This window comes from Oncorhynchus kisutch, linkage group LG28 (assembly GCF_002021735.2).
Source record: "Oncorhynchus kisutch isolate 150728-3 linkage group LG28, Okis_V2, whole genome shotgun sequence".
Taxonomy (NCBI): Eukaryota; Metazoa; Chordata; class Actinopteri; order Salmoniformes; family Salmonidae; genus Oncorhynchus; species Oncorhynchus kisutch.
In genome coordinates this window covers 14,071,521-14,090,066 of record NC_034201.2, presented here as the reverse complement: position 1 = coordinate 14,090,066, position 18,546 = coordinate 14,071,521, and the positions used below count along the sequence as shown (strand labels likewise).

The 18,546-nt window shown below is 44.4% G+C and overlaps 1 protein-coding gene across 2 annotated transcripts in view; it reads right to left on the bottom strand.

Moving 5' to 3' along the window:
- LOC109872976 (neuronal PAS domain-containing protein 2) overlaps nucleotides 1-12,906 on the bottom strand; it is a 69,667-nt gene extending 56,761 nt beyond the window's left edge. For both annotated transcript variants that reach the window (XM_020464424.2, XM_020464425.2), the window contains exon 1: nucleotides 12,766-12,906. The gene's annotated coding sequence lies outside the window, so the exon portion shown is untranslated. The remainder of the gene's footprint in view (nucleotides 1-12,765) is intronic.
- Between the last annotated feature and the right edge of the window lie 5,640 nt (nucleotides 12,907-18,546).

The following is an 18,546-nucleotide window of genomic DNA, read 5'->3' as shown; positions in this document are numbered from 1 at the left end:
TAGGGAGAGTTAGACAAATGATTTAGTCAGTTAGCTTCAGCCGGCTGGTGTGCGACCATGGCAAAGTTGGTTTGACTTTGGGTAGCCTCACTCTGGGTATAGTTAGGTATGTAAATGGGACAATATTTTAATGTTGCCCATCTTTTAGTTGTCTCATTAAATGCTTTCAATATTTGTATATGAATTTCTAGTCATTGAAGTTTTTAGTCATTGAAATTCAGAGCTATTGACCTTTTTAAGATAGTGTCTTATGTACATTGTGTAATTTACTTATGGTCCCCAAATAGCCACATAGGGATATCGGATGTCAAACCAAATTATGCTCCAAATTGATGGTTACTTCGGTGCTATCAGATGTAGGCAGGATTAAAATAAACCCAACCCACAGAAAACTGTTATGGTACCCTTCATTCCGTGACATACTTTATCACCAAAATTATCCTAACTACAAATCCTACAATGTGTAGTAAATTCTGATACTAGAATAAATGTTTCTGACATAGGACATTGTCAAAACAAGAAGTTGCTTTTTAGGAGCAGTCTCTCTTTGCACCCAGCTCCTATACTAGGGCTGACCCCAATTACTCGACTGGTCAATTGTTTAGTCGATAGGCTGTTGGTTAGTCGACAAAGATGTTTTGTTGTTGACACCTGTCAGACACCTGTCTGATATACACCTGTCTAAGTTGACTAATCCATTGCGGAAGCCACGGGGATGGCACACCAGTTTCACCAGTAGTACATTTACCATTAATTACCATCATTTCTCATCTACAATGTTTGTTTGGTTACGGTAATTTCTATTAAAGCATTCAATATAGTAATGTTTTCTTCGCCTCAAACAAAGTCCGTTTTTACATCCATTGAGAATGACAATAGCTCCACAATGTAGCCTATTTGAAAAATCTTTCCAGCTCTCTCCCTTTCGATAACCACAACATGAAAGGGGGAAAAAATGTCATGCTCTGATTTGGTGGAAAATACATAAAAAAAGACCTACCTGATTACTTCTTATCCCTTGAGCAAATAGCCTACAGCTGTGTTTGTCTGTCTGGAAACTTGCTAGCACTAGCATCTTCAGGCTAGACCAAGATAATAGTTGATACAATGTTTCAAGTTCCTTACAGCAGACAGTCCATGCAGAGCCAATGTGATTTATAGGATATTTGTCACGGTCTGACCATCGTTCGTATGTGTTTTCCTTGTTTTAGTGTTGGTCAGGACGTGAGCTGGGTGGGCATTCTATGTTGTGTGTCTGGTTTGTCTATTTCTATGTTTAGCCTGATATGGTTCTCAATCAGAGGCAGGTGTTAGTCATTGTCTCTGATTGGGAACCATATTTAGGTAGCCTGTTTTGTGTTGGGTTTTGTGGGTGATTGTCCTTAGTGTCTTGATGTCCTTGTTCTGTGTGTATGTGCACCAGTATTAGGCTGTTTCGGTTTTCGTTACGTTTATTGTTTTGTAGTGTTTGTATTTTAAGATTCGTGTTACTTCAGTTTAATAAACATGGATCGCAATCTACACGCTGCATTTTGGTCCGACTCTCCTTCACACCTAGAAAACCGTTACAGAATCACCCACCACAAAAGGACCAAGCAGCGTGTCAACAGGCAGGAGCCGCAGGAGAGGCAGGAGCAGCAGCAGCTACAGTGGGAGAGGCTGCACTACTTGGAGAAATGGACTTGGGAGGAGATTCTAGACGGGAGAGGACCCTGGGAACAGCCTGGAGATTATTTTCGCCCCAAAGCCGAGCTGGAGGCAGCAAAAGCAGAGAGGCAGCATTATGAGGAGCTAGCACGGCAGAGCGGATGGAAGCCCGAGAGTCAGCCCCAAACATTTATTGGGGGGGGGGCTCACAGGGAGTAGGGCTACGCCAGGTAGGAGACCTGCGCAAACTCCCTGTGCTTACCGGGGGGCTAGAGAGACCGGGCAGGCACCGTGTTATACAGTGGTGCGCACGGTGTCCCCAGTGCGGGTGCATAGCCCGGTGCGGTATATTCCAGCTCCTCGTATCGGCCGGGCTAGAGTGGGCATCGAGCCAGGTAAGGTTGGGCAGGCTCGGTGCTCAAGAGCTCCAGTGCGCCTGCACGGTCCGGTCTATCCAGTACCACCTCCACACCCCAGCTCTCCGGTAGCAGCTCCCCGCACCAGGCTTCCTGTACGTGTCCTCGGTCCAGTACCACCAGTGCCAGCACCACGCATCAGGCCTACAGTGCGCCTCGCCTCTCCAGCGCTGCCGGAGTCTCCTGCCTATCTAGCGCTGTCAGAGCTTTCCTCATCTCCAGCGCAGCCGGAGTCTCCCGCCTGTTCAGCGCAGCTAGAGCCTTCCTCCTCTACAGCGCTGCTGGAGTCTCCTGCCTGTTCAGCGCAGCCAGAGCTGCCAGTCTGCATGAAGCAGCCAGAGCTGCCAGTCTGCATGGAGCAGCCAGAGCTGCCAGTCTGCATGGAGCAGCCAGAGCTGCCAGTCTGCATGGAGCAGCCAGAGCTGTCAGTCTGTATGGAGCAGCCAGAGCTGTCAGTCTGCATGAAGCAGCCAGAGCTGTCAGTCTGCATGGAGCAGCCAGTCTGCAAGGAGTTGCCAGTCTGCAAGGAGCTGCCAGTCTGCAAGGAGCTGCCAGTCTGCACGGAGCTGCCAGTCTGCACAGAGCTGCCAGTCTGCAAGGAGCTGCCAGTCTGCAAGGAGCTGCCAGTCTGCAAGGAGCTGCCAGTCTGCACGGAACTGCCAGAGCTGCCAGTCTGTAAGAAGCCGCCAGAGCTGTCAGCCTATATGGAGCAGCCAGTGCCGCCAGTCAGCGTGGAGCAGCCAGAGCCGCCAGTCAGCATGGAGCAGCCAGATCCGTCAGTCTGCCAGGATCCGCCAGTCAGCCAGACTCTTCCAGTTCTGCCAGTCAACCAGACTCTTCCAGATCTGCTAGTCAACCAGACTCTTCCAGATCTGCCAGTCAGCCAGACTCTTCCAGATCTGCCAGTCAACCAGACTCTTCCAGATCTGCCAGTCAACCAGACTCTTCCAGATCTGCTAGTCAACCAGACTCTTCCAGATCCGCCAGTCAGCCGGACTCTTCCAGATCCGCCAGTCAACCGGACTCTTCCAGATCCGCCAGTCTGCCCAGCGCCGCTAGTGCCGCCAGTCTGCCCAGCGCCGTCAGTGCCGCCAGTCTGCCCAGCGCCGTCAGTGCCGCCAGTCTGCCCAGCGCCGCCAGTGCCGCCAGTCTGCCCAGCGCCGCCAGTGCCGTCAGTCTGCCCAGCGCTGCCAGTGCCGTCAGTCTGCCCAGCGCCGCCAGTGCCGTCAGTCTGCCCAGCGCCGCCAGTGCCGTCAGTCTGCCCAGCGCCGCCAGTGCCGCCAGTCTGCCCAGCGCCGCCAGTGCCGCCAGTCTGCCAGGATCAGTTAGATCCGCCAGTCTGCCAGGATCCACCAGTCTGCCAGGATCTGCCAGTCGGCCAGGATCTGCCAGTCGGCCAGGATCCGACAGTCAGCTAGGATTCTCCAGTCAGCCAGGATCTGCCAGATCCGCCAGTCAGCCAGGATCCGCCAGTCAGCCAGGATCTGCCAGTCAGCCAGGATCTGCTGAAACCACCAGCCAGCCAGGATCTGATAGATCCATCAACCTGCCTGAGCTTCCTCTCACTCCTGAGCTTCCACTCACTCCTGAGCTTCCTCTCACTCCTGAGCTTCCTCTCACTCCTGAGCTTCCTCTCACTCCTGAGCTTCCTCTCACTCCTGAGCTTCCTCTCACTCCTGAGCTTCCCCTCAGTCCCGAGCATCCCCTCAGTCCCGAGCATCCCCTCAGTCCCGAGCATCCCCTCAGTCCCGAGCTACCCCTCAGTCCCGAGCTACCCCTCAGTCCGGAGCTGCCCCTCAGTCCAGTGGGGCCCGTTGTTAGGTTTCCTAGGCCAAGGTTAGCGGCGAGGGTCACCACTCAAGGGACGCTAAGGAGGTGGACTAAGACAATTATGTAGTGGGGTCCACGTCCAGTGCCAGAGCCGCCACCGCGGACAGATGCCCACCCAGACCCTCCCCTATAGGTTTAGGTTGTGCGTTCGGAGTCCGCACCTTGGGGGGGGGGGGGGTTCTGTCACGGTCTGACCATCGTTCGTATGTGTTTTCCTTGTTTTAGTGTTGGTCAGGACGTGAGCTGGGTGGGCATTCTATGTTGTGTGTCTGGTTTGTCTATTTCTATGTTTGGCCTGATATGGTTCTCAATCAGAGGCAGGTGTTAGTCATTGTCTCTGATTGGGAACCATATTTAGGTAGCCTGTTTTGTGTTGGGTTTTGTGGGTGATTGTCCTTAGTGTCTTGATGTCCATGTTCTGTGTGTATGTGCACCAGTATTAGGCTGTTTCGGTTTATTGTTTTGTAGTGTTTGTATTTAGATTCGTGTTACTTCAGTTTAATAAACATGGATCGCAATCTACACGCTGCATTTTGGTCCGACTCTCCTTCACACCTAGAAAACCGTTACAATATTTGTTTTTATCAGGATATTTAGCTGCGGGCGGACATATTTTTTGGGGGGAGGGGGTGCTTTATGTAGGCTATTTTTACATACTGGCAATGGCAAGAAAATTACTTTTAGGTTTGTAGCATTTTCATTTAGATAGAATTTTGATTAACCACATAATTTTGATTTAGAGATATGAAGACTATTATAAATTAAACTCTTCCATGAAAATGTGCAATTGAAAATTATAACTGGCACGCAGATCAGTAGAAATGGTACGATAACTTGGCACTCCAAATGGAAAAGGTTGCCACCCACTGGTGTAGCCTATTACCGGCAACTTCAGGAGTGTCAGGCGCTGCAGCGTGAGGATCGATTGGTCGAAAGAACAGACAACTCTCGGTTGACCAATATGACAGACCCTCTGGCAAGGAAAAGCCGCCACAAATTAACTCCAAAATACAAGCAATGTTAAGAGTAGAGTGTTAAGGTGTAACAGCATCTTCTAAGCATTGTAATAATAGAATTTCATACCGCCTGTCAATGGTGGGTGTAGCTGGTGCATGGAAGTCAGGTGCAGGAGAGCAGAGATGAATGGACAAAGCACTTTACTTGGGCAATCATAGTACAGAACGCAACCGCATTACAACACAAATGCCCAAAGAACAAAGCACAAAGTACAAAACCCAAGTACAAAGTACCGGCTGCCACAAAGCACGGGTACAAAACAAAACCTGGCGCAAACCAGCCGGAAGCGTACCAACCTTGACAATAAACAATACCCCACACAGACATGGAGGAAACAGAGGGCTAAATACACATGTAAATTAGTAGGAGATGTAAACCAGGTGTGCAGGAAGACAAGACAAAACAAATGGAAAATGAAAGGTGGATCGGCGATGGCTAGAAGACCAGTGACGTCGACCGCTGAACGCCGCCTAAAAAAGGACAGGAACCGACTTCAGCGGAAGTCGTGACACCGCTTCTATATCCGAAATCAAAATATTGCCTAAGATTCTACTACAGAATTTGCACAGCTTTAACATTTGAACCCACATGCGAGTAAAGGTTTGTAAAAATTACATTTACAATTTCCTTATTATTTAAAACGGGTTATTAACATGTGGAAATGCTTTTATCTAGTTCATACTAGGGAGTTGTCATACCTATACTCTACTGTACAGTGATTTAGACATTTGCTCATTTGATAAACATTCAGGGAGAAGCGCCAAATGTGCATTTGTAGTATTCCATAACACAAACAAATGATTACGTCAGTAATAGACGCACAACCAACACCCTGAGCACAAGATCTGAATCACATCTAGGTCATTCACACAAGGGCTGGGACTGCTCATATTTTGAAAACAAACGGTCTTCCTCTGAGAGCACCACTGTAGCCACACCAAATCCTTGACTGTGACCTTTTGCCTTGGGTGACTCAGATAAAGCCAGGATTATTACAACCAGCCATAAGAATAGACCCTCTACAAGGCATCCCTGTCTGGCACACGGTTAGGGATTAAAATAGACCCAGATTGAAGTATGTTCACCTCTCAGTTAACTAGACTCATTATGTGAGAGGTCTATTCTATGATACCATGAACCAGCTGCACTGATCACCATCTGTCTGGGGATTCCAGGTCATCTAGGCCAGTGGTTCCCAACTGTGGGGCTTGGGATCGGGGGGGCAACTTGCAATATTCTTGAAAGTTGTAATAGTAGAATGCAAGGTGCAATTTCAAAATTGGGTAGTGAATTATCAGTTTTCCACTTGTCATGTCAGTCATTGCATACCTAAGAAAGCTATTTATAACTTGTCAGAAATGTCCAGATCAACTAGCCCATGTGAGCTAATGTTTTTTAGCTAGGTTTTTTAGCCCATAGATGCTGTAGTAATGTTTGAATGGTAGAAATGAACACTGCAGGGGAAAAATCCTTGGAAATGTTATCTTAGTAAATGTTTCACATGCCGTAAATACGCATGCCTTTGGGAATAAGTATGCGTGCCATTTCTGCTAACTAATATCAATGGATCCACTGAAGCTACATGACACACAACACATGCATATCATTTAAACAACTGGAAGAAAGGAACATAAAAGGAAAAAGCCATTTAATGTCTTTAATCATGCCCCTAGTAGGTCTCTGCCTGTAGCTAGTAAGTACAAAGACAGTGTGCTGTGGCCCAGAGATGAGCGACATCAGCAGAGAGGCTAATGACGTCTGTACTGGCAGTTGTATAACCCGAGCTGAACATTTTGTCTGTCACAGTTAGAAGGTTAAAGAGGGTAACATGAATACCAGACATACTCTCAAGAGTCATGTGCAACATAGTTCCACTGGGCATATGAAGCCACCAGCAAGTACACCAAGGGATACTACAGTACTACTACAGCACACAGGATCACCAGGATTCTGTGCCTAATGACATACTGAACCACAAGCTACCTGACATATTTAGGTTATCATGTCAGGCCTTTCTACCTCTAGATTTGCATATCTGTATTTCCACCATAGGTTTGATCTGTTAAATTAATATGGGTTATCTGATAACAGAAATGCCGATTTTTTTGCTTATATGACAAGCACTAAGCTGTACTAGGCAGGTAGCCTAGCAGTTAAGAGTGTTGGGATAGTAACTGAAAGTTTGCTGGTTCGAGTCCCCAAGCCACCTCGGTGAATAATCTGTTGATGTGCCCTTGAGCAAGGTACTTAACCGTAATTGTTGCTGTGAGTTGTTCTAAATGACTCAAATGTCAAATGTAATCCATACCATGATCCAATTGTGCCGTGTCATGCCTGTCAGGTCTATTCAACTGGGGTAATTGGCAGAACTTGATCTCATCTTTGTTATACTTCATTTTCAAAAAAGGAGCGATGGGAATGATACATAAATCATGTATTCCAGATGTGTTAACACTGACCTAATTATTTAACTGATCGATAGTTGTATCCTCAACCTATCCCAGCAGAGGACACCAAAATCACTAGAATATCATTTGTACGACTGGTTTACGAGTCAGTCATAATCTAATCCTGTTGGCAGATGCATTACACTTGACTGTCACTTCATTACAGTAGTTAAGTGTTAATTACTGCTCTTACATCCATTCCAATTATGTTCCAAAATAAGGGCTTATGGATCCCCTTCAAAAAATTAATGAAATAAATATCCTCTTTGCTATAACAACAACTTCCCAGGAAACAAGTATTTGTTCACTGTATTATCAGTCACTGCCTGAGGACATAAGAGACAGGAAAATAACCATCAAATGCATGTTGGTGATGGGAGGCATTATTATGTTGATATTGAATGTGGCACAGTGCAGCTGACACTCATGTGACATGACATTTTTGGTGTCCCAAAAAACCATGGCACAAACACAAGGTGACACAACACAACGGAAGAAGGGGCCAGCAAATAGATGCTTGCTGTATAACAGTTGTGCACTGCCAGGGTGACTGCCTTTATTATTTTTACATCAGTTACTAGAGATATAAGGTTTAAATGTAGCCCAAATCACTAACTATTGACTTCTACTGGCTTGTGAAACTAGGCTAACCATGGCTCCATCTTATCTTCCAAACCTCCTGTTCCCATACAAACTGACAGACAGTTGAGGACTACAGATAACAGGCACCCCCAAATCAAACCATCGCATCTTTGGAGTTAGATCCTTTTCTTCGGATTGGCTCTCAGACTGGGATTTCTCCCTGACCTGTCCATGACATAAAGGGTCAGGGCACAGTCTTTGTCTAACCTGTGTCTTTCTGATTGAATCAAGTCTGAATCCATTCTGAATCATTCTCTGAATGTGTTTCATAACCTTACACTTGGAGCTCTGCTACTTCTCTGCAAAGCAGTACAGGTTTGATTGGATTCTGTCCTGAGTTGCTGCCGAGTAGAATACACTGCCTAATCAGAGCCACTGATGTAGGTTACAGTAAGATGGTTTAGATATCTGGCGCCTAGCTGCTGAACCTTAAGTAGAGACCTTGTGACCCAAAACTCAGAGGTCAGACAGAGGCTGAGTCAGTGAATAGAATATTGGCATACAGAACAAAGACAGAGAGCTTTATATTCACATGCAGTAGGCTACATCCTCACTGATTTCTCAGAATGCACCTCGACAGAGGAGTTCAACTGTGTTTCACAGTGCTAACAGGTCAATTCACAAAATGAAAATTTTCTTTAATATAAAACTGCCTTTAAAAAGAAAAACTACAGCACACTGGTAAGCTTGTTGTTTCTCTTTAACAAAAACATCTAATAACACAATAATAGCAGTTTAACAAAAAAACTTTTGCGATACAGACACTCTCAGTTTCATTGAGAGTACATAAAGGAGCATTCTCAGGTAAATCATGGAAATAGAAAATGGTGCGGTGCGATCCTCACTGCTCAAGGCTAAACTCATCTCCACACCCCTAAAAAATAAACCTGTAGTCATGTTTCATCTATATTGTGTGCAGTTGAAATGAATCAACATGAGTTGAACCTTCACGGAAGCTTTGAGGAGAGCCGACTGTCTTTCTTAAAGGGACAGAGCACAAGCAAAGATGCCTTTCCTATTGCATGGACCTGCTCCATTTGTGGATGGCCAGTCACATAATGCAGCTCCAGCAATATTCTGACTAGTGTTCAGTCTAAGCTTGCAGGACATGGCCCAGTAACCTACTTTCCCTCCAGCAGGCTCTGTAACATCAGAGGCGTACATGTCATCAGTTACCTAACGTTCACAGAGCAGGGTAAATCCATTTGAATTCAATCACTATTTGACAGCATTCCTTTTAATTTGAACAAAACTTTCCATACATGTTTGCCCATGGAAGAAGTGCTCAGTAAGGGACTTTTTTTTACCTGAATGCCAAAACATTCAGGAGATAAAGGTGCTCAGAGTTGACACATTTGAATACCCTACCATACAATGAGACATCCATGTCTTCATCACAGGAACAGATAAACGGTTTGATATCATGTAAAAGCTTACCAATAGCGTTGTCAAACTATTTGTTAATTTCTTGAAAAAGTATTATTTATGATAATTGACCATGTTTATTTTCTTTAAAATAAATGATCAAATAGCTTGACAACCCTGTTTGTAAGTTTCTAAATGACATCAACCATATATATTTTCCAGTGATGAAGACATGGTTGTCTCACGGTATGGTGGGGTATGCAAAATATATCTACTTTGAGGACCTTCATCTCTTGAATGTTTTGGCATACAGGTCCAAAAAGTCACTTTCTGAGCACTCTGCAATGGGCATGTATGTATGGAAGGTTTTGTTCAAATCAAATGGGGTGCTGTCAAAAATTGGCAAAGAGACGTGAAAACCCTCTACATCATAAGGAGGGGTCAGAGACTATAAACTGAAGTGAAGGCTTGTTGTTTATTTTCAACCTTTATAACCAGGGCTTGAACTGACCCTCTATACTACTGCCATGACACAGCTTTGCTAGGAAGACCTCATAGTTGAGCCAAACAGTCAGAGTGAAAGGGCAGTGGTATCCATAAAAATAAAGGAATTGGATGGAAAGAGCATGAAATACAGAGAGAAACAAATACCGGTAGATAGAAATGTGCAGATGAGTGAGGAAAAGGAGATGGGAGCCAGTTGAGGGCAGACAGCATATCTCTTGCGTTAAAAGTCTAGCTTAAGCAGATTGGTTCAGTAAAACACTCTTACCTCACCACCATTACTTCAACTCACCTCAATGCGGCTTCCACAAGCCTGACCACATGGAACCACCCACATCACAGACTGGATTAACATGAGTAAAACATAGGCTAACAATCAATGTTCTGTCAAAAAAATGTTTTGCCACTGAGCAAATGTCTAGTCTGCAGAGCGCAAACTTGAACGTTGTGACAATTCTGTGCAACTTCTGGCACGTTTACTGTGAACACTGAGGCTCTATCTGCTTTAAGTTACAGTACAGTTATAACAGTGGCCAAGTAGGCTGCTGTGGCTATTTGATCATAATGTAGGCCTATCAGAGTTGTCTACCATCAAAAACAATGGAGAAAATGCACCCCATAACATTTTAACATTGAAATAGTTGTTTATCATTCAGCCTACAGTAGCAGCCAATGTGTGGTGTTAAATGTAGGCCTACATTCAGTGAAATTTTGGAAAGAATATGCAGGGTTTGACATGAACCTGTTTACCCACTTGTCCTTCAGACAAGAAGTTGACTGAAAATGTGTTGTTTGATGCAAGAAAACACTATACAAAATAAAGTTAATTATTATTCCCATACCATTATCACAGAGAATCAGACAAATTATGCTACCCTCTGCCTATTGGCTACTTAGCTTAGTCAAGCCTGTCTCAAAATACAACACCGCCCCTTAAGACAGAAAGAATTATCTTTACCTGACTCACTTTTCAAAGACGGCTACAAATGCACACGCTTTGTGCTCTTGTAGGAAACAACCACTCCCGCATTGCTGACTAGAAATGAGCTATAACTGGTTAATAGCTCACTTACTAGCAAAGAATATGAACAAATGTGCACACATGGCTACATGCAATGCACATCTACTCATGACCACTCATGCTGTAAACACAGTCCAGTTCAAACTAAACGGCACATATCCATATATGGCAATAGTCTATTTGCATATAGAGATACTGAAGCTCTGATTGGTTTTGCCACACTGGTCTGTAGAGTACGGGCTAAGTTGTGCCTGTCACTGCAATAGAATCTTACTCAGGTGTGTTCTGCCTACTGTACAAGAAAATCTCTTGCATAGTTAGTTTTGCATACTAAGTCTTGCATAGTTTGTTTTGTTTCGGTATGTTGCAGTGAAAGTGGCTAATATTGGCAATTCCCCCAGTGGAGGGAAACGTTGATAGCGTTAACTAAAGGGGAAAACTAGAAAGTTGAAGTTCAATCTTCTACTTCTCTGTGTGGCCTGATATTTATTCTGTGCGGCAGTCCTGTACCCGCGAGCAGCTTAGAGGCAACATAATCAAGGCAAATGGAAACTTGAATATGTAATGACTTTAAAATAATGGTTCACATCATTGCAGTGTGTTGCAGTAATGAAACGATGATAACAAACCTTTTGCCATCAAAAATGTAATGTGGTTTGACTGAAGGAGTACTATCCATATCCAGACTGAATTAGGCCAATATTTCAAATGGTTTGAATATAATTTTTTTGAAGGAAGGGCATGATGCATGTCTTTGATTGCCTCATAAGAAGACTCCCATATACTAGTCACAAAAATACATTTTAGTAGTTTTATTTTACAAAAAATTACTGAAATGACCTGAAGAGCATTTTTTGTCTGATGTACTGTTACCTCTGCTTTGTATTGTGTGACACTGTCTGTCCTATGTAGGCCTATGTGCCTGTAACTGTATCTTCTGCTGAGTTGATTGTGTAGTCTAACCTGTACAAAATAACATCCTCAGGGGATAATAAGGTATTCTATCATATTCTGCTCTGCTCTATTGTAGCCTACTTTCATTTATCTTATAGAAAAATGTAGAACATAGTTTCCTAAGGTTGCCTTATCTGAACTATTTCAGATAGTCTGATATTCAAGAAATTGAGGAGAGGCCCAATTATCATCATCAATCATACCACGCAATCAAAGCCCTACATAAGGTTGAACAGCTTTCGTTGCTGCGCAGCAAGGGTTAGATAGTTTTCCTTTTAATAAATAAATCTGGGGCATGACGTCACTGCAATCGGCTCATGCTTCTTCTTGAGTCATGAGTTACATAAGAGCATATTTCTATTTTAGGGATTAACCTACATAACTTTGATTTGTGTTAGGCCTGCTCTGCTGACTGTGTGCTCACTGTCATCCTTTCAGAATAAAGGAACTTGATATAGGACCAAAACTATAATTCCCTGGACCATGGTCTGTCTCAGATAGCATAGGATAGCACATACTGTATTTCAAAGTAGGCTACAGGCTATTCAACAATCAACACATCTAAGTCGTGCAGTCTTTTATCATTCCTAAATATTGGATGAAAAAAAGATATAATATATACATCACTTGGTCTACTAGCCTGTCATGTTAGGTAATCTTATAGTAATAACGAAATCACCTGGAAGTTCCTTTCGGACAAATGCACGAATATAAAACCATTATAGGCTCAAGAGAGAAACATAAAACAATAGGCAGGCCTAGGCTACTAAACATGTATACGCAACATACCGGTGGACTATTATTCAGACATATCAGTGGAACTTCAACGTTCGATTACGCGTAGCCAGATGTCACTCACTCCACTAAATGTAGGTTACGCTTGAACTTGCTGTAAGTGACTAAAAGTCATGCATGAACTTACCTCATGTAAAGCAGTAACGAGGGGACGATTCCAATATGAAAGGCGCATCCGTGAAATACAAAACGGCTTTTACACTGCTCTTCCTACCATGCAATAGTGTTATGTAACTGGCACAATTTCTGTGGGCAAGACATCGAAGTGTTCTCTGTGCTGGTTTTCATTTTCCAACCCACACACCTCACAATTTACATCATCAGCCTTCGTCGCACCTTAAAAGGAGATAAAGGGCGTGACTAAATCAAGCGCGTTGTATCCGGATTCGCTACAGTTGGGGAGGGAGGCACCCAGCACCGCAAGTAATATTCAGTTTCAATGAGGGAGGAGCGACGTTCTCAAATCGAATATTAGCCTAATCATGTTGTCAATAAAGCAGCATGGTGCATCGTCCAGAAATATACATCTATTTTCCATCAAATATATTTTCAAATGTTCAAACTAGTTTTCATTGGGAAGGCAGATAAAGCGTTTTTATCAAAAGCAATAACTTTAGCGTGTGAAAACACATAATTGTACATTACACCACGTGCATAATCTAGCCTAGGCTACCTCACTTGTGAGCCGATATCGCTGTGAGTTTTGAAAGGGTTACCTGGCTGGTTCCAAAACGAATGCAATCACTTTTCACCCGAACAAACTCCTCCAACCGGGGTAACCCGGGCCAGATAATCGAATCCCCTCATTGCCATAGAAACGTAGCCCGCTAATGTTATCGCGTAAAATTATGGACGACATTGGCCGTATTCGAGAGGCTCAAACACGAAATGTATCATGGGTAAATTGTGACTGACTGATCTACAATGGGTAATTATTTTTTATTTATGATGCAAGATGATTTGTAGATCAGTCAGTCGGCTGTTGCCTGCAGTCGTTTTGATGCTCTCGGAAACGGCCATTCACTATAAATATTCGTTCACGTGCTAATCGGAACTAGGAAACTCGGATATTAACGATTTGCTAATTTATTGAACACGGCGCGTTCAATAAACGTTAGTAAATCGGGAATGTCCGAGTTTCCTAGTTCCGATTAGCAATTAATTCGTACTAGGCTATCAACCGAGGTAATCTGCTGCTGCAGTTTCCAATTTATGCAACATGCATCATGTGCACGGCCTTTTTGGTGTCAGGACCAAGTCGTATGAAGTGTGTTCAGCTACTTATTTGGTTACACAACAACCATTAATTAATAAAATGAAGGGGTACTGCTACTTGCTTCCATCACTGAATGGACTGTGATATTGCATCACTACCCTGACAGACTTAGCTTTTTATGTTTATTTTTTATTTCACCTTTATTTAACCAGGTAGGCTAGTTGAGAACAGGTTCTCATTTGCAACTGCGACCTGGCCAAGATAAAGCATAGCAGTGTGAACAGACAACACAGAGTTACACATGGAGTAAACAATTAACAAGTCAATAACACAGTAGGAAAAAAAAGGGGAGTCTATATACATTGTGTGCAAAAAGGCACGAGGAGGTAGGCGAATAATTACAATTTTGCAGATTAACACTGGGGTGATAAATGATCAGATGGTCATGTACAGGTAGAGATATTGGTGTGCAAAAGAGCAGAAAAGTAAATAAATAAAAACAGTATGGGGATGAGGTAGGTGAAAATGGGTGGGCTATTTACCAATAGACTATGTACAGCTGCAGCGATCGGTTAGCTGCTCAGATAGCAGATGTTTGAAGTTGGTGAGGGAGATAAAAGTCTCCAACTTCAGCGATTTTTGCAATTCGTTCCAGTCACAGGCAGCAGAGTACTGGAACGAAAGGCGGCCAAATGAGGTGTTGGCTTTAGGGATGATCAGTGAGATACACCTGCTGGAGCGCGTGCTACGGATGGGTGTTGCCATCGTGACCAGTGAACTGAGATAAGGCGGAGCTTTACCTAGCATGGACTTGTAGATGACCTGGAGCCAGTGGGTCTGGCGACGAATATGTAGCGAGGGCCAGCCGACTAGAGCATACAAGTCGCAGTGGTGGGTGGTATAAGGTGCTTTAGTGACAAAGCGGATGGCACTGTGATAAACTGCATCCAGTTTGCTGAGTAGAGTGTTGGAAGCAATTTTGTAGATGACGTCGCCAAAGTCGAGGATCGGTAGGATAGTCAGTTTTACTAGGGTAAGTTTGGCGGCGTGAGTGAAGGAGGCTTTGTTGCGGAATAGAAAGCCGACTCTTGATTTGATTTTCGATTGGAGATGTTTGATATGAGTCTGGAAGGAGAGTTTACAGTCTAGCCAGACACCTAGGTACTTATAGATGTCCACATATTCAAGGTCGGAACCATCCAGGGTGGTGATGCTAGTCGGGCATGCGGGTGCAGGCAGCGATCGGTTGAAAAGCATGCATTTGGTTTTACTAGCGTTTAAGAGCAGTTGGAGGCCACGGAAGGAGTGTTGTATGGCATTGAAGCTCGTTTGGAGGTTAGATAGCACAGTGTCCAAGGACGGGCCGGAAGTATATAGAATGGTGTCGTCTGCGTAGAGGTGGATCAGGGAATCGCCCGCAGCAAGAGCAACATCATTGATATATACTGAGAAAAGGGAGGCAATAACTATTAAGCCTTACCATTGGCATATGGCACAAATAGCCTACTATGCTAGAGTTTAAAGTAGACCACTATAGTTGGATTAAACAGGTGGGCTGAAACTGGGTCATCCTGGACTTTTTACGGTCTTTATACAGGACAGATAAAGGCCACACAGTATCAAACCTAACTCAGTGCAATTGATGATTGAAAATACGTATGACTTTTGTATTTAGAATGATTGAGAAATGCTATGAGACTTTCACATTATCTAAATCACTAAAATATTAAAATGTCTAATATCCACATGACATCATGATTTCAAAATGTACATTCGCATGTAGAAATCAAATTAACACCTGAATTTCAAAACCGAATCAAATGTTATTTGTCACGTGCCGAATACAACAGGTGTAGACCTTATAGTGAAATGCCTACTTACAAGCCCTTAACCAACAGTGCTTTACATGAAGAAAAAAAGTGTTAGGTAAAAAATAGAAGTAAAAGTAACAAATAATTAAACAGCAGCAGTAAAACAACAACAACGAGGCTATATACAGGGTGTACCGGTACAGAGTCAATGTGGAGGCTATATACAGGGTGTACCGGTACAGAGTCAATGTGGAGGCTATATACAGGGTGTACCGGTACAGAGTCAATGTGTGGCGGCACCGGTTAGTCGAGGTAATATGTACACATAGGTAGAGTTAAAGTGACAATGAATAGATAATAAACAGAGAGTAGCAGCAGTGTAAAAGAGGGGTCTGGGTAGCCATTTGATCAGCTGTCTTATGGCTTGGGGGTAGAAGCTGGTAAGAAGCCTTTATGACCTAGACTTGGTGCTCCGGTACCGCTTGCCGTGCGGTAGCAGAGAGAACAGTCTATGACGAGGGTGGCTGGAGTCTTTGATCATTTTACGGGCCTTCCTTTGACACCACCTGGTGTAGAGGTCCAAGATGGCAAGAAGATTGGACCCAGTGATATACTGGGCCGTGAGCACTACCCTCTGTAGTGCCTTGCGGTCGGAGGCCGAGCAGTTGCCATACCAGGCAGTGATGCAACCAGGATGCTCTCGATGGTGCAGCTGTAGAACCTTTTGAGGATCTGAGGACCCATGCCAAATCTTTTCAGTCTCCTGAGGGGGATTAAGCTTTGTTGTGCCCTCTTTACGACTGTCTTACTGTGTTTGGACCATTATAGCTTGTTGGTGATGTGGACACCAAGGAACTTGAAGCTCTCAACCTGCTCCACTGCTGCCCCATCGATGAGAATGGGGGTGTGCTCGGTCCTCCTTTTCCTGTAGTACACAATCATATCCTTTGTCTTGCTCATGTTGAGGGAGAGGTTGTTGTCCTGGCACCACATGGGCCAGGTCTCTGACCTCCTCCCTATAGGCGGTATCCTCGTTGTTGGTGATCAGGCCTCCCACTGTTGTGTCATCGGCAAACTTGATGATGGTGTTGTGGTCGTGCCTGGCCATGCAGTCGTGAATGAACAGTGAGTACAGGAGGGGAATGAGCACGCACCCCTGAGGGGGCCCGTTTTGAGGGGCCCTGTGTTGCATGTCGGATGTGTTGTTACCCTTACCACCTGGGGACAGCTCGTCAGGAAGTTCAGGATCCAGTTGCAGAGGGAGGCGTTTAGTCCCATGGTCCTTAGCTTAGTGATGAGCTTTGAGGGCACTATGGTGATTAACGCTGAGCTGTAGTCAATGAATAGCATTCTCAGATAGGTGTTCCTTTTGTCCAGGTGGGAAAGGGCAGTGTTGAGTGTTGGATCTATTGGGGCGGTATGCAAATCAGAGCGGGTCTAGGGTTTCTGGGATAATGGTGTTGATGTGAGCCATAACCAGCCTTTCAAAGCACTTCATGGCTACAGACGTGAGTGCTACGGGTCGGTAGTCATCTAGGCAGGTTACCTTAGTGTTCTTGGGCACAGGGACAATGGTGATCTGCTTGAAACATGTTGGTATTAAAGGCTCAGTCAGGGACAGGTTGAAAATGTCAGTGAAGACATTTGCCAGTTGGTCAGCACATGCTCGGAGTACACGTCCTGGTAATCCGTCTGGCCCTGCGGCCTTGGGAATGTTGACCTGTTCAAAGGTCTTACTCACATCGGCTACGGAGAGCGTGATCACACAGTCGTCCGGAACAGCTGATGCTCTCATGCATGCTTCAGTGTTACTTGCCTCGAAGCGAGCATAGAAGTAATTTAGCTCGTCTGGTAGGATCGTGTCATTGGGCAGCTCGTGGCTGTGCTTCCCTTTGTAGGCTGTAATAGTTTGGAAGCCCTGTCACATCCACTGAGCGTCAGAGCTGGTGTAGTACGATTCAATCTAAGTCCTGTATTGAAGCTTTGCCTGTTTGATGGTTCGTCTGAGGGCATAGTAGGATTTCTTATAAGCTTCCGGGTTAGAGTCCAGCTCCTTGAAAGCGGCAGCTCTACCCTTTAGCTCAGTGCGGCTGTTGCCTGTAATCCATGGCTTCTGGTTGGGGTATGTGCGTACAGTCACTGTGGGGACCACGTCATCGATGCATTTATTGATGAAGCCAGTGACGTCGTGATGTCGTGTACTCCTCAATGCCATCGGAAGAATCCCGGAACATATTCCAGTCTGTGCTAGCAAAACAGTCCTGTAGCTTAGCATCTGCTTCATCTGAGCACTTCCTTATTGACCGAGTCAAAAAAAAAAGAAAGCTTCCTGCTTTCATATAATTATGGTCAGATTTGCAAAACGGAGGGTGATGGAGAGCTTTATACGTGTCTCTTTGTGTGGAGTAAAGGTGGTCTAGAGTTTTTTCCTGTTTGCTTATGGACGTATACAGCTCATTGAGTGCGGTCTTAGTACCAGCATCGGTTTGTGGTGGTATATAGACAGCTACAAAAAATACAGATGAAAAATCTCTTGGTAAATAGTGTGGTCTACAGCTTATCAAGAGATACTCTACCTCAGGCGAGCAAAACCTTGAGACTTCCTTAGATTTCGTGCACCAGCTGTTGTTTACAAATATACATAGACCGTCACCCCTTGTCTTACCAGAGGCCCCTGTTCTATCCTGCCTGAAAAAGCTTAAAACCCGACAGCTATATGTTATTCATGTCATCGTTCATCGACTCAGTGGAACATAAGATATTACAGTTTTTAATGTCCCGTTGGTAGGATACACATTATCATAGTTCGTCTATTTTATTATCGATTGATTGTACGTTGGCTAATAGGACTGATGGTAAAGGTAGATTTCCCTCTTGGCGA